The 14,228-nt window shown below is 44.8% G+C and overlaps 1 protein-coding gene across 7 annotated transcripts in view; it reads left to right on the top strand.

Moving 5' to 3' along the window:
• The first annotated feature begins 1,076 nt into the window (after positions 1–1,076).
• SOX6 (SRY-box transcription factor 6) overlaps positions 1,077–14,228 on the top strand; it is a 602,540-nt gene continuing 589,388 nt past the window's right edge. For 4 of the 7 annotated variants that reach the window (XM_077114103.1, XM_077114098.1, XM_077114102.1 and 1 more), the window contains exon 1: positions 9,324–9,448. The gene's annotated coding sequence lies outside the window, so the exon portion shown is untranslated. Of the gene's footprint in view, positions 1,329–5,562; positions 6,028–7,180; positions 7,559–9,323; positions 9,449–14,228 lie in introns of those variants that run through there. The other 3 variants (XM_077114108.1, XM_077114106.1, XM_077114104.1) reach the window with 3 other exon arrangements.

Below are 14,228 nucleotides of genomic sequence, written 5' to 3'. Positions count from 1 at the left end.
GTTGAGGCTGCCAGCTGTAGATTTGCTACTCTCGTTTCAGTGACACCCGCAATTTATGAGTGAGAAGACCTGGAAAATAAAGCCCTTTGCGGTGCTGAGTTCTTCTCCCGGGTACATACCCGCTGACCCGAGTGGGAGGAGTGGCTGGGGGTGGGGAAGAGATAGACACCGAGCAAAAGAATAAACGTGCGACAGTCACACAATCTTACCTCCCAGACGAAAGGACTCGGTTCTTAGAACTGAGATTTCCATAGCCAGTCTGCATCCCAGCTGCTTCTCCCGTAGGCGCTTTTCTGCCTAACACCACCTTCCGACTAACTTGGACAAGGCTGGAGCTGCCTCCCTCCTTTTTTCCTCCCCCTTTTTTCTTCTTTCCAGACATTCCCTAAACTCAACCCAAGGCAAATCCAGAAGTCGGTACAGTACAGAGCTTCCATTGAGTCGTGGTGGTGGTGGTGGAATCCCGTTTACAGTTTCTCTTAGCCAGATGGAAGAAGTAAATGGTTACTGGACTTTGGAGGGGTGCGTGGGGATGGCATGGGCGTTGGTAGCAGGGATGCGCGATTTCTCTTAGGTCTTGCTGCTGCAGGTAAGGTTTCCAGATTCCAGCTGCCCTCATGCCCAGCTGCAGAGGCGAGTGAGAGTGGAGGGCGATCCGCGTCTGATTAGAGGGAAGTGGAGGAGAATAGAGTGGGAGAGAAAAGGACCCTGGACAGACTCCACGGACACGCATTGCCTTGGTTCACATGTGTGCCGGCTCTATGGCTGCTGCCTTTGGGAGCTTTTTGAGCAAGGCAGTACCAGTAGGGTTTTTCCCTCATCTTTTTTCTCCTTCTAAAATGTGTTTTAAAAGAAGTGAATACCCTTCTAAAATAAGTTAAAAATCTTTCTGACTTTCCACTTGAGATGTCAAAAAGATTAAATTAATGCAACTTTATTTGAACGGGGAGTTTACACACAGACTCAGCGACATCTCCGGTCTTTGGCCTTATTCTAATTCCATAGTGGTAATTACCCTTCGTTTCTTTAAGTGCAATAGATTTATTGCCTTAGAGACTATGCACAGTTTGATTGAATTATTCATTTTTTTCTTTGGTGTAGACTGCATCTGGGGACTCTGATGTGACGTGTAGATTTTTTTTTTTCAGGAACAAAGGGAATGTGGAAATGAAAGAGAGAGGGAGAGAGAGGCTGGCAGATGTAATGAGACGCGGTGAAGGTGTACGCAGACTGGCACTCCCACTCCTCCCTTCTGCTCTCACTGCAGCCCTGGGTAACTCGCAGGCTAACACAAACAGCTTTTCTCCCGCAGCCTGCCCTCTGTCACTGTAAGTACATCAGCCTTCTCTTATCAGCATGCAGATTCCAGCCACGCACTCCCCTAACCTTGGCTTTGCACCTTAGACAGCAGAAGCACATTTAAAAATTAACTTTTCTAAGCCAGGGAAGGCATGTCTGTAAAACTTATTTTTGATTTATCTTTATTTTCTTTGAAAAAAAGTTCATGCATTTTTACCACTTTCCCCCACCTCTTTTGTGGCAGTGCTGCTGCTACTGTCGCTACTGCTGTGGTCTTCCCAGTAGGATGACGCGCAGATTCAAATGAAATTTGATGTTATTCTCCCATCCACTTAAAGTCGAGGGACAGTGCCTGGTCCTTTTGCAAAATGACGTCTTAAAGAACTCAGGGCATTATTCATAGTTTGCATTTTGCTTTTGTTACTGAGACGTGAATTCCGACCTCTTTGAGTCCCAAGGGCACTGTTATTTGGGAGTTCAGGTTATTTGGTTACTCCAAACTTAATTTGAAATGCGATGGGCTGCTGGCGTGTTGGCATGTTTGTTACCCCGTTTAAGGAAACCAATTGCTAAAACTTTTCTCCGTGCTATAATTAAAGTTTTCAACTTCTTCCCTTTTGGCTTTTACACTCTTTCACTTATTCTTCGTTTCTGTAAAAGTTCTCTTTTCCCGTGTTTTGGAGCTAAAGACATTTATGTTTGTCCTATTTACACAGTAGCTATAAAGTCTTTCCTGAAAGAAGTTAGCGACCGAGTATAAATATCCTTAAGATGAAGTCATATAGATCTGAATTGTCAGTCCGGCTGGTGTAAAAAGATTTTTAAAGCGGGAATTCGAGGTTTTAACAGCCGTTATGATTTTTGCGTGGGTGCTTTAAATGTTAACTTCTCTAGCAGAATTAATTGAGTTGCCCTTCCCAAGTTCAGGGGGACTTCTCTGCAGGAACCTTGAGCGCCTTTCCTTTGCGGGTTCGCGCCTCTTTCCTGGAGGTGCGAGGCCAAACTTAGCAAAACCGAGTTGCCTTTGCTGTTTGCGGTGCGCTGGGACACCCGGACAGCGCCGAGTTAGCGACCGCTGCGGGCAGGTAAGTCAGCCCCCACTGGCTTGCCTCTCTATTTCCCTCACTTGTTTCCTGGCGCGGGGGGTTCTTGCGCCACGCGCGGTTCGGACCCCAGGGGAAGTGAGTCCCTGGGTCTGGGTGCCCTCCGTTCCTCCGGGGACTTCTCTGAGCCCGCAAGCGGGTATGGACCAGGTGGAGAGCCGGATTGTTTGGCGTGCTAAGGCGCTCTCTGCCTCTCCCGCTACGTGGTAAAGCAGCGCGGGAGGCTTCAGAGGAAACCCTCAGCGCGCACCCCTGCCCCCAGGGCCACGTGTCACCACATGCACAACCTGAAGGGTAGCACCGAGACCCCAAACTTTACATTCTTTCTCTTAGAAATTAATGTCGTGACCCGCTCCGGGTTGTGCATTATCAATTTACTTTGGTATCGGTTTATTACGTAAAATCTAAAAAGGAAGTTCCAGCTGCTCTTTCCCGGAAGGTTCACTGCGGCCCGCAGAGTATTAGACGCCAAGTATCTTGATATTGTCTTCTTTTCCTCCTTGCCTCCCGCCAGCGGACTGCATCTGGCCGGCGGGGTCAGTCTTGCCCCACCCTGAACCATAACATTTAAAGAGATGGACGCGCTAGTATTTGAAAAGCCAAACTTGTCGCAGCAACTTGGAGGAACCCAGTCGCGCCGCGTCGTTTCGGTCCGGGATGTTTCTCCTTCCTGAGTTGTTCTCCCCTGAGAATTCCGGCTTTGGGACCTAACCCACCCTGTCTTCTCTCTGCCCTAGCTTTGCAGGCATTTCGAACAGGTCATTGGCTTTTGGCCTCTTTAGGCGTTGGAGAGGCGTTTCAGAGCGGCGGCCGACCCAAGAGCGCTAGGCTCAGGAACCAAGCACTAGACCTAGCAGGACCACACATATTCATAGATACACGCACACACACACATATACACACATACACACACACGGAAAAAAATACGGGAGAGATTTGTCCCCTATCTAGGCTAGAAACGCAGGGCCTGGGCTTGCCCCTGGCCTAAGGTCAAGGGGCATGGCTGGCAGTTCTGTGAGCCCGCACCCCTAAGGAATTGTCTTGCAGGTGCGGGGAATGAGGCAAGTTCTCTTCGCAGGCTTCTAGATTCTAGCATCTCAGGCAGACTTTCCAGTCTTGAAAGTCTCCGGAGGCATTGGGGTCACAAGTTAATTTGTTGGGGGTTCACTTTCTTCTCCCAACCAAAAGTCCTGAAATCAACTCACAGACCTCAAGCTCCCAATTCTCAAGCATCTCTGTTCTCTCTGCCCCACTGATCCCAGGTGCTCATCCTAGCCTTGTTTCAATCTTTTCCTTCACTTGACTGGAGTTCACAGATAGCAAACATGTAGTATACTTGAAGAAGCCAATAATATGACTGAATCTCAGCCTGTTCCATTTTTGATGCTTGCTTAGTCTCTCCATTTCCTTCAAAGTTAATTTTCCCCTTTATCTTTTATCATTCAATCTGTGGGAGATCTTCCTTATGTTGACAATTTTAGATCACTAAGGATATTCTGTTTTTTCTAGTCACCATTGCTGACCCTCTCTCTCCGCCCACATCTTCCGTCACAAAATTCACATTTATGAGGCATCTCAAAATGACCATCTCACATAAATTCCTATACAGTAAGAACCTCCCCTTCACAATTTTCTGTAGGTTCTCAGTTATGTCAGACTCTTCACTGAATGCAGTGTCTTGAATCTAGCCTATTTCTTTGGAACTGAGAAGGCCAGACTCATCTCATTACACTCTGCCTCCTAGTTACTCTGTGCCTGCTGTTGTCAATTGTTAATTTTCTCATCTCTTTTACTCCACATCTCTACTATCTGACACTAAGAATATCCCCTTCCCTCCCAGCCCCCAGCTTTTTTGCTCTGACAGAAAATTCCAGGTCTCTGTTCCTTTAAGCTATAGTATCCCTTCAAATCTTTCACCTACCCTACATATGCATCAAAGAGAACCTTTCATTTGTGTTTTCTTTTGGGGGTGGGGAGAGGTGTCTGTTATGAACTTGATTCTAACTAATGCATCTATACATGTCATCCTCTGGGTGACTGAAACTCTCTTTTCATCTTCTACAACTTCCAAGCCATCCCTCTTGAAATTGTTTCTCCAAATCTCTTCCTTTATATAGGCAAGGTAATACTCGTATATCACCCACCCAATTCTATATAACACAGAGTTATCCACACAATAAATGTGGAACTACTTATTTATTGTTGTAAGGGTATAATAAATTTTCTTTGGTCATTTGTACATGTCTTATTATTTTAATAATTTTAGCCTATAAACTCCATAATCCATATCACCTCCAGAATACTGCCACCTACATATGTTTGGAATCTCCTATGTCAATTGTCTTTTCTGTTTTATCTTTCAATTCCTCCTCCTCCATCTTTTAAAATAAGTTATTCTTCCCCCATTGAGATCCTGCTGACTGGTGTGTTTTCCTTTTCTCTGCTTCTTGAATCTTTTTCTTTTCTCTCTTGTGACCATTTCTTTTTCATTTTCCTTTAACCTTATTGTTCATTCCCAAAGTCATCCTTCTTTCTTTTTTCTGGTCTGCTAAAGCCCTTTTTCTTTCCCCTTCTGTTTATTCCCTGCTTCACTTTTTTTTTGTGCAGTCCTATATCTTAGTACTTCTTTCACCAACCCATTTCTTCTTCTGCCACTTAACGTTTTCAAAAAGAAGCCACCATCCCATTTCCTTCTCCACCTTACTCCTTCCTTTTCTCCAGTTTCCTTCTCCCAGTTGCCTATTTTTTTCCCACTTCAGTTTGCCTTTATCTCTACTCCTCACAGCTCTGTAGCTTCTTAGCCCTTTCACGTCCCTTATCCCAAAAAGAAAAATAGCTTTTTGTCCTTTCTTCCACATACTGTGTCTGTCCCACCCAACACTTGTTTCCATTCCCCTCTGATCCTCACTCTCCCACTTCTTTGTCCCCTTACAATTCTTTGCTGGTACTGGTCGCACAATCTCTTTCTAGGCGCTTCTTCCAATTCCATCCTCGGGCATCGCTGGTCTTTCTGCCCTCTTCTCTCTCTTCGGCTCTCTCTTGCCTTTGCCTACCGCTTTCCCCTCCTTCTTCCCCCGGCCCTCCCCCTTCCCTCCCAGCTTCCCTGCCTGGCTCGCTGCCTCCCTCGCCTCTTGTCTCATCTTGCCTGTGTTGTCTGGGAGGGGAGCCCTGCCTCCTCTCCTTCGCTCAGATCAATGCCCTGGCCACTCACTTTCTGATGTTGCACGACGGGAAATGCTTTGAATACTTACGACATGGCCGCTCACACTGATTGCCAAGATTGACAGCACTAACCATCGCCTTCACTTGTTTCAGGGGGGAAGCCCCCTAGTCACCCCTCTCGGAGCGCACCTCCCGGCACCCCGGCGGCAAACTTCTGCGGGTCAGCGCTCCCCCAGCCCAGGGCGGGACACCCCCGCAGACTTGAGTTAACGGGCTGCGTTGGCCGTGGCGCTGGGGGGGTTGCTCTCCAGCTCCCGGACTGTGCTAATTGACCTAGCATCGACTCCCATTCCTTTAATTTTTTTTTTATTTGTATCTTTCCCTTTTTCTTTAATGCCATTTACTCCCGCGGCGCAGCGCACAAGAAGCCCTCCCGTGCGGTACCATCCTGGAGCCCGCCCAGGTAACCCGGACGGAGCGAGCGATCTAGAGAGCGAGGGAGGCAGAGCGAGAGCGCGCGGCCCATTTGTGAGCTACCTGTTGGGAAGCCGGAGGGGGCAGGGGGGCAGGAATCCCTGGCCCAGCTGTGGGCCCCCAGCACCTTCCGCTCCTGCCCTTCCGGGCAGCTTCAGGGTTAGTTTCCCGGACCTGGGACTTAAGGGCTAGAATAGGACAGGCGGAGGGACTAGAGGGACTAGAGCCGAGCGAGCGCAGCCTTGCGAGGGCGCGGGTTCCTGGGAGCCGTAGTTGCCCAGTCGGGGCGGGTTTCCGTACTTGGCTGGGGAGGGGAGAAGGGGAGGAGGAACGGGAGGAGGGCGCTCCGCCGGGCCGACGCGGCGGGTGTGTGTGTGTGTGTGTGTGTGTGTGTGTGTGTGTGGTTGGGGGCGGGGGGGCGGTAGAGGCAGAGAAAGGGGCCGAGCGTCTGCGGCTCGCTGGTGGACGCGCGGATCCCCAGGATGCGTCCCCCTCTCGGAGAGTTGTGCCTTGTTTACGAGGCGGTGACAGATCTGCGTGGCGGGCTTCTGGTTTTTTAGTCCCCCCCCACTCCCCCAACTAAAAATCCACTCAGAGAAAACACATGTTGTAGCTGTAGATAACTGCGTAGGACACTAAGGCAAAAGGGCAGGGGAGACAGGCAACGCAACCTTTGACAACAGAAAGCTGTTATCGCCATCCTAAGTATTCGTCCGGAAATTTGTCCGCCCTCTCTACCACCTTATTCCTCTTCTTCAGCCTTCCCGTATAGAATTCTAATCTATATAACTGAGAATGTTATGAAAAAGAAGTCAGGTGGCTTAGAGAATGAATTTTTAAGTCTCCGTGAAGTTTGAGGTAGGTATTTCATTGAAGTTCGCGCAACTGTGTGATGGAGGAAGCTTGTATGCCTGTGTATGTAGCGCTCCCTCTCTCTCTCTCTCACTCTGTGTAAGGATAAGCGTGTGTGCTCTGTGCGGGTTCACATGGGACCTCAGGATGGTAATGCCCTTTCTGCACACAAGAGGGCAGCATCCTGAGGGCTTTGTGAGCGCTATATCTTATTATTGCTGCACGCTTGGGTTTAGAGAAAGTTATACCGAAACTTTCAAATTGATATCACATCTTTTTTTAGTAATATTTTTAAAAAGAAAGACTTAAAGAAAGAGAAAAAGGAAAAGAAAGAAAGAAGGAAAAAGAGAAATTAAGAAAGAACAGAGAAAAAGAAAAGCAGGCAGCCATCCTACTCTGGGAGAGTCCTAGTCATACCGAGAATAGGGGGAGGGCTGTTTTAATTGTGGGTTTGGCCGACTGACGACTGGAGTGCCCTCCTCGGCTGTCTTAGTTGTAGCCGGAGGTCATGTAAATCGACCTTAAAAGAATGCATAAGCCATAAATTAAAATAAACCCTCACCCAAGGGCTGATCCATAAGTAGACAATATCCAACCTGGACAAAACGGGCTTCCCTTACGAGCCGACCTAAACCGCATCCCCCCAAAGAATAGAGACTAAATGCAAAGTAAGTTTCCTAGCGAATATTTTGTTTTCTTGAAAAGTGTTGGGTTGATTCGTCGTGTGATTGACTGCAACACTGCATTTTTCCGGAGCGCTTCAGTGTTAACCAGGCACGGGGTGCGGGAGGTCGGGATGACCCGCTGGGCTTCTGGGCTTCTTAACGCTACCCCTACCCCACCCTCGTTTTGGTTTTGAAACTGTGGCTAATTGTGGAGTTGGGTGACCGAGGCGGGCAGGAGAGCAGGATCTCCGCGGCTCTTTCCGCAGGGGTGAAGTTTACCCGGAGGAGTTCAAAGGAAAACCCGGGTCGCTAGAAAATCCGAGCGCTCCCTCCTCCCATCCTCATCCCACCACCACTCCGCCGCGACTTCCCTAGAACCCTACGCGAGTTGCCTACGGTTCTCACCGCTTCTCTCCCTTCTTCCTCCTTCCCCCATTTTTGGACATTACTTTTCTTTTTTATGATCTTTTCAGGAATAAACAAAACCGGAGTCCAAGACAGTTCAAAACCCAAGTGCTAATCTTTGGTCCTCTTTCCTTCGGATGCGAGGGCGGTGGTGCAGGGCCGGGCGTGGGCGTGGGTGAGGGGCTGCCCACCCCTGCCCCGCGCTGGCTAGATCTCGGAGTCCGCTGGCTGGGCGCAGCGTCCGCGGCACGTTTTTTCCCCGCCCCGCGCTCTTCCAACCCGCTTTCCTCAGCCGGCGGGCGCCCTCCGTCCTTCTCGGCGTCCTGCCCGGATGTTGCTGCCTACTGCTCTCTTCGCAGCCCAGGTCCAGGTCCACCGCTTGCCGGCTCGGCCCAGGCCCGGGGGCGGTGCTGCCATCTGCCCCAGGGCCCGGCCCGAGCTTGGCAGCTCCCGGGAGATCTTTCTTCTTTTTCCCTTAAAGGGCCGAGAGGAGAGTGAAAGGGGCTTGTGCAAAGGCAGCTGGGGTTGTACTCGGGTGCCAGGAGGAGCCGCCCGTGCTGCGGAGGGCAGATTAGCTCAGTGCTGGGGTTGTTTCCAGGGCACTCCGCGTAGCTTTACGATAAAAAGGAAATCGGTGTGTTTAGAGTAGATAAAAATGTGGTTGTTGCCAGAGTGTTTTGAGTTTAAATTACTTCAACCTTTTTAGTCTGGTCAAGTTTGTTTTGTATAAATTGCCAGCTAATGATTGCCGCCCCTATTTGGAGACTAAAAGTAAGTCTTCGACGAGGAGAGAAGGGCTATCCTGGGGGCTGCTTTTGTGTGTGTGTGTGTGTGTGTGTGTGTGTGTGTGTGTGTGTGTGTGTGATCTCCTTTGAGGGCCGCGCCTGAAGTTTCGTCTGGAGATGGCCTGAAGCCGTCCCTGTGGCAAACTGGGCTGGGCTACGGCCTCGCGTTGCACTGTCAATGGGGCGCTCAGATGACGTCCATGTCCCGGGCTCCTGTCCCCGCACGCACGCACTCTGGTGGCCCGGCTTTTCTCTCTGGCGGGACGGCCCAGCTATCAACCCAGTCCGGATGCGAAAGTGCCTCACCCCCCTCGAGAGGGTCTTCTCTCTTCTGCCCTTCCTAGTCACATGCCCAGTTTTTCCCCAGGTCCCAAGGAGAACAAATACAGCTCCGCCCAGTCTATTTCTAGGAGGTTGGTTTGGGGGAATAGAAAGGTCAAGTGGCCGGGTCCGCGAGCAGGTCGACGGCGAGGGGGGACAGGACCGACACCTGGCAAGGATCACCCCGCCTGTCTCCCCCCCACCCCCCACCCCCCATCTCCCGAGGTCGGCCCGCCCACGGCAGGCCTCCCCAGGCCACATTCTTGCGCTAAGTGCGATAGGCTGTGGGAAAAGCAATCCCGAGCCGGCCAATAGCCGGAGAAGCTGATCCGCGATGGCATTTTGTTTTGAACAGTTGCTGGGGTTGACGTTTCCTCATAAGGTAAGGTGTCACTTGACAGTCGGCTGCCCAAATACCACATGTATAATTAGCCTGCGCACTCAGCACCTCGCTCCTGAGGCCCTCAGGCACGAGCTTGGCTGACCCGGTCCACTCAGCTTGGTTCTGGGCTACAGGATTCTCGAGGGAGTGCCGAACTGGCCTTGGCAGTCTCCGGAGGCCCTGGCACCGGGAAAACTATAACAGCGTAGCCTTATCTTTGATTTTTCTCTTTCGTCTTTTCTTCCTGTTTTCTCTGCTCTTTTCTTTCTTTCTTTCTGTTTTTTTGTAGCTAAGGGGAAACTACTGGGGAGACGATTAAACTGTTCACTAGCGGCAGACTGGATGAGTGAAATGAGGAAAGGAGGTGTATAGTAAACCTGGCAATATACCTGCTTTCCACACCCTGAGCGCAAGGGAGGGCTGCTAGTGCCCCTCTATCTGCACTAATCTAGTAGGTCCCGCTGGCTTTGACTTTGCATATCCTGGTTGAGGTGGGAGCTTCAGGCTTCTAGTTTGGACAGCTCACCTGTCTCTTGTGCTTCCCAATCCCCTCCTCCCTCCACCTCTACCCCCAACCCAGAGGTCTCTTCAAGTTAGTATCTTTGCCCTGATTGCAGCTTCTGATTTCTCCCTCCAGGCCTATCTGCTTGGTGCTGCTAGTGATCACTGTGGGGTGAGCCTGGAAAGATCTGCTCTGTCTCTCCCTGTTGCTTGTTCAGCCTGGGGTTCTTAGGACAATGCCTGGTCTCCAAGGGAGCAGACTTGTCCTCTCTGTCTTTGCCCAAACTGGTGCATGAGCTTCCTACCTAGATTCCCAGAGCTCAGCTTTAGGTCAGCTTTAGCCTGCACTTTCTGACAGAGACCAGAGATTTCTGCAACCGTGACCATGACCTTCCCTCTGTCACCCTGTGCAGTCACTGGAATTCAACACTCAGTATTAGGCACTTGCATTAGTCTCTCTTTCCCTTGTTTCTAGGCCACTAAGATATGCCTGATACTTACTAGAAGATTCTTTTATTTTAAAACAAACAAGCAAATATCCTAAATTAACTATAAGTTTAATGGGCATATTTACTTTTATGTGCAAGAGTACAACTTTCTGGTTGGAAGTTGGTACATGATTTATTTAATTGCATTTGCTTTTCATTAGACCAAAGAAATACTTCATTTTCTTAAGTGAAGGAAAAGTTATGACTAGCTTTTTAAAAAATTTTATCAGCCCATAAATGTATTGTCCATGCATTTTAAATGGTATCTTCCTGAATACAGATATGTGTACACATAGGCAGTAGGCCAAATGACAGATTTTTTTCTCCACTTTTGAAAACGTCATAAATCAAGAGAGATTATTTCAATTCTTAAAATACAAAAAAGCAAGCAACAGAAAAATCAAACAACTTTTCAATACTCTGAAAGCAAGTACATACCATACTTATTAGATCTAGTTTAAGACCAAAGACAGTAAGAAACTAGGACCCAGGCATCAAGTACTAAATCATTAATCCCTCAGGCAAAATGACATCCTCTGTTGCTTTACTTATTTACTACCAATACCTCCTTATGATCTTTCTCCTCTGTTCTTCCACCATATTTATTTAGTTATAGTGCCAAAGCTAGATAATTTTTATTGTTTATCCTGTTTACTATTGTATTTTGTCTTTGTTTTGAAAGTGATGAAAAAGCACTTTCTTTTGGTGTGTACATATATTTTAAAATGCAGAAAAGATGAGTTTATTATTATGGAGCATGAAACGAACTCCTATAATGGTATATTGTGTAACTACTGTACTCAACATTATATTCGAAAACATACGAATGTGAAAAATACTGTTAGTAAAGCAGTATCAAGTACTTAAATCTTAAGCTAATTCTATAATGGATTCGGTAACTGAGTACCTAGGAAAAATGAGATTGAGTAGGATTATTATATTGTCTGTTGTTTTTTGTTGATAGCAGGAAATAACGTTTTTTTTAGTAAGGGAAAAGCATGTATTTAAAATACATTACAATAACTTGCAACTTTTTATTTTTATAAGGCTTTAAAATGTATTCCTTTAAACATATAAATGATAAATATAGGTGGCATTATTTAGATTTTATCTCTGTTTCTATTTGACCATTTTAGGTATTATTGGGTTATTGATCATTGATGAAATTGCTGTATATATCCATCTTCTGTTCAAAAAAGCAGTGAAGTTTAAATAATTCTCTTTCAGTTAGTACAATAGGAACTGGAATAAATTAATTTTATTTTGAATAAGCCTTACTAGACATTGTCTTTAACCCATACGTTCAATATTTTCTTTATTCTTTCAGTTTTGTTAGGTTCAAAAGATTTCTCCAAGTTTGAAATAATTCTCATTAGTGAGAGAATCCATAATAATGGTTTTTAATATATATACATATATTTCACTGTTTATAAATAGCATTTTATAAAAGAATAGTACAGTACAATTAAAAATTTGGTTTATCAGAAGAGCTGTTTGCTTAAATATAGTTTAGAGATGCACATATATCAATTGATGTTTTTGAAGTCAAGTGAAACATTCCATCAAGTTAATGTGTCTGTGAGTACCATATCAGGCACAGACAGGTACTAGAAATGATAAAACACAGACAACTTACAGCAAGATGATTTGCAGATGGGATGTATTATCTGCTGTCATGAGGTTAGATGGGTCATATTACCTTTTTTTTTTTTTTAAAAAGTTAATCTAGGTTATTTTAGAATTATCAAGTTATGTGTGTGTATGAGATTGAATGAGAAAAGGTTTTATTGTAGAATCTTTATGAAGAATGAATTTTTATGAACAAATATTTCTTGTCTCTTAGAGGAAGAATTGGACTATCTTTGGATTTGGAATGCTTCTTGTTTTAAGAAATATGACTTTCCCCTGTTATTTTTTTCTAAAGAGGAAAATAAGGTATTAGAACATTTTATGTTGTCATCTCGAATCCAAATTTTCTACTGATTATATCTTGAATATCAAAATACTCAAGTAAAAAAAAAGCTGGTTCTCTGGTAAAGTCTTTGCAAAGCAATTCTTATTAGATATAAGTGCATTTTAAATGGGTAGCATTATACTTTTCACCTGAGGTTCTTTAACTCTCATCTGAAAACTAACTGTTTTGGTAAGAATTATATCAGAAACTTTCATCATCTTTTTATTGTATATTCATTATTCATTCATAGAAAGAGTATTTTTATTTTCCTTGTTCTGTGGAAGAGGGTAAAAAAACTTCAGCTAATTATTTTGTTTAGCCACCTAGTCAAACTGGAAACAGTTTGAAATTTGCATTTTTTGATAGGGCTTTTCGAGTCTATATACCCATTATTATAGTTTGGATATATAAATGAATTGAAGAATGTGGGTGGAGGTTATAAGATGAAAGGTCATTTAAAACTACTATGGATTTTCACACCTCCATAGAAGGGTGCTGGTCTATTCTTTCTCACATCTGTGAAAGTCTCAAAAAAGAGAACATGAAGCCCTAAAACCTCAGAGAAGCAGTATTGATTATGTTCTGAACTGCAAATCCTTCATATCATTGCTCAAAATACCCAACTTTACACCAATATTAGTCATTCTTTTTATAGTGACACCATGCTTAGTAAAAAACTTCTAAGCACTGAGGTCAGGTGTTGAGATTGGATTCTAGTTTATTTTTTATGAATCAGATAAAGATTTCTGTGCATGAGACCATATGTGAAGATGAGAGAACAAGAACATTTCCATATCAAAGGCAATATATCTGAGGCTGCATGGTAATTAAAATGCAGTGGTTTGGACTCTGCACTAGCACTTAAGCAGAGCATTGCTGGGACCTTGTGCATCATGCAGGCGGTTGCCTCTTGCATACTTCTTGAAATACAGTTATAATTTTGTACAAACATTTATGCCAGTCCACACTTTTCTGTGGATAATTTGTATTTCATCCAAACCATTCAAAGTAGAAGTTATTTTTTGAGCTACCCTCTCATTATGGCTTTTGTGCATCAACTATTTTTATTCTGGTTGTTTGTATTTCCTTTTACCAGAATGATGGCTTGTTTATATTCAGAATCTCTTCTTGCTTCTCTAAGACCCCTCATATATCCCTCATATTTTACTATTCACTCAAAAAAACTTTCATCTCTTGGAAAGATGTGAATTACTTTCTGAGGTTAATTGTATATGCTATAACCTATTATAAACTAATAAACCACATTAAAAAATCAAGTGCCTAGTTATTTATACTTTCTGATGCTAATCTATTTAGAAATGCTCCCTGACTTGCACAGTATATAATGTTGGAGAAATTCCTTTTCAAAATTTTTTTAAAGAGTTATTAAATGACCTTTTTTTACCTTTTAATGACCTGAAAATACATAATGGAATTCTCTTTCATAGTATGTGAAGTGAAAAATAATTATTTGAAACTTTAGAAATTTTTATATTTATCTAAAGAGTTATCTCTGCATTTATAGGGAGATGTGTTTGGTTTTATTTGTAAATATCTGGGTTAGTTTCTTGATTTCTAATTATTTATGGATATAATACGGAAATAAAAAATCAATTGGTAGTTCAATCCTGTGCGTATTTTAAAATAGTTTGCATCTTTGGTACTAACTTGAATTTGCTGCTCCAAAATTTTCTGGATTTTCTATTTCTGTATTTGCTTTTTCTCTATGAAGATTATACTGTGGAGTATAGCAAAGGATTCACTGGTATATTTTATTTACTGAGTCCCCATGCTCTATAAAGCTTTTAATCATTTGCTGGATTGAAGCACCGTGTAT

Source organism: Tamandua tetradactyla, chromosome 8 (genome assembly GCF_023851605.1).
Source record: "Tamandua tetradactyla isolate mTamTet1 chromosome 8, mTamTet1.pri, whole genome shotgun sequence".
In the NCBI taxonomy this organism is placed as follows: Eukaryota; Metazoa; Chordata; class Mammalia; order Pilosa; family Myrmecophagidae; genus Tamandua; species Tamandua tetradactyla.
Note: the sequence above shows the minus strand (reverse complement) of the source record. Positions and strands in the feature narration are given on the sequence as shown.